The following is a 1,280-nucleotide window of genomic DNA, read 5'->3' on the forward strand; positions in this document are numbered from 1 at the left end:
CAGTCAAAGCCTACTCATCAGAAGGACCTCTGCTGCCCTTTCTGTCTGTACCAAACTAAGAACAAGAACAACATGATTGATCACATTGTCTTGCATCGTGGTATGTTGGAGCATTTGCAGGATTTGTAGGAACGTGTTCTGCTTTCCGATACCTGACGCTGTCACACAAGCATTCCCTTTTTTCCTTTTTTTTTTTTACAGAGGAACGTGTAGTGCCAATAGAGGTTCGTCGCCCCAAACTATCACGTTACCTTCAAGGCATCATCTTCCGCTGTCACAAATGTACTTTCACCAGTGGCAGCCCAGAAAACCTGCATTTGCACATGATGAGGCACGATGACATCAAACCCTACAAGTGTCGGCTGTGCTATTTCGACTGCACCCGGCTGAGTGATTTGGAGGCACACCTGAGCGATAAGCATCAGGTCAGGATTTCTCTAAAGCCTCCTGTGCATCCTTGGAATTCCTTTGGGTCAAAAAACGTTGTTTCTTTAACTGATGGGCTGACGGTGCTTCTGTTCTACACACTGCTGTCATAACCATGAAGATTTAGAAAATCAAGCATAAATGAAGTTGAATTAAGTTATTTAAGCCTATAAAAAATGTAAGCAGCAATTAGATGTCAGACGTCAACATGTCTGAAATTTGAAGGGAGTAGCCAACAAAAGAGAGTGGGAGCATACATCCTAAAAATATGAATAGATATAAAAATGAACATAAAGAATTCATCAGAATGACATTTTTAAATGTCAACCACGCATCTTGTTTAATAGCACCGCATCACTTTCACAAGCTACATATAGACAGTGGACTTACTTTTGCAAAAGAATGGTTTTATTCACATATCACATTCGCTACGGAGACATTGACACTGGGCCATTTGATTCCTTTAGTCTGAATGTTTTTGTAGTCCAAAAACTTTGCCACAAATCGGTTTAATATTGATTAAGGTTGTGTCTGAAGGTTCTCAGTCATCCAGGTCATTGTAGTCTAAGGAGCTTGGAAAGAAAAGCATCTGGACTTCTTTGAGTTGCTTGAAGAGCCAACCTTTACATGGAGGAAGTGGAAAGAAAGGCTCTTGGCTCTTTTAAAGGGAGAGTACCCAGCCATTGGTACAGATATGTCGATGGCACCTGGGTCAAAATCAAAAGACAAGAAGTGGAATCCTTATATCCTAGAAGTGGAATCCTATAAAGTCAGCAAAGATGCACAGAAAAGAAGATCAGACACCAGCGAGGGAGGATAAGAAAGACAGACGCAACAACATTGTCATCCCCTAT

The sequence above is a fragment of the Pundamilia nyererei genome, unplaced genomic scaffold (assembly GCF_000239375.1).
Source record: "Pundamilia nyererei isolate P.nyererei 1_Seehausen unplaced genomic scaffold, PunNye1.0 scaffold00460, whole genome shotgun sequence".
NCBI classification, from domain to species: domain Eukaryota; kingdom Metazoa; phylum Chordata; class Actinopteri; order Cichliformes; family Cichlidae; genus Pundamilia; species Pundamilia nyererei.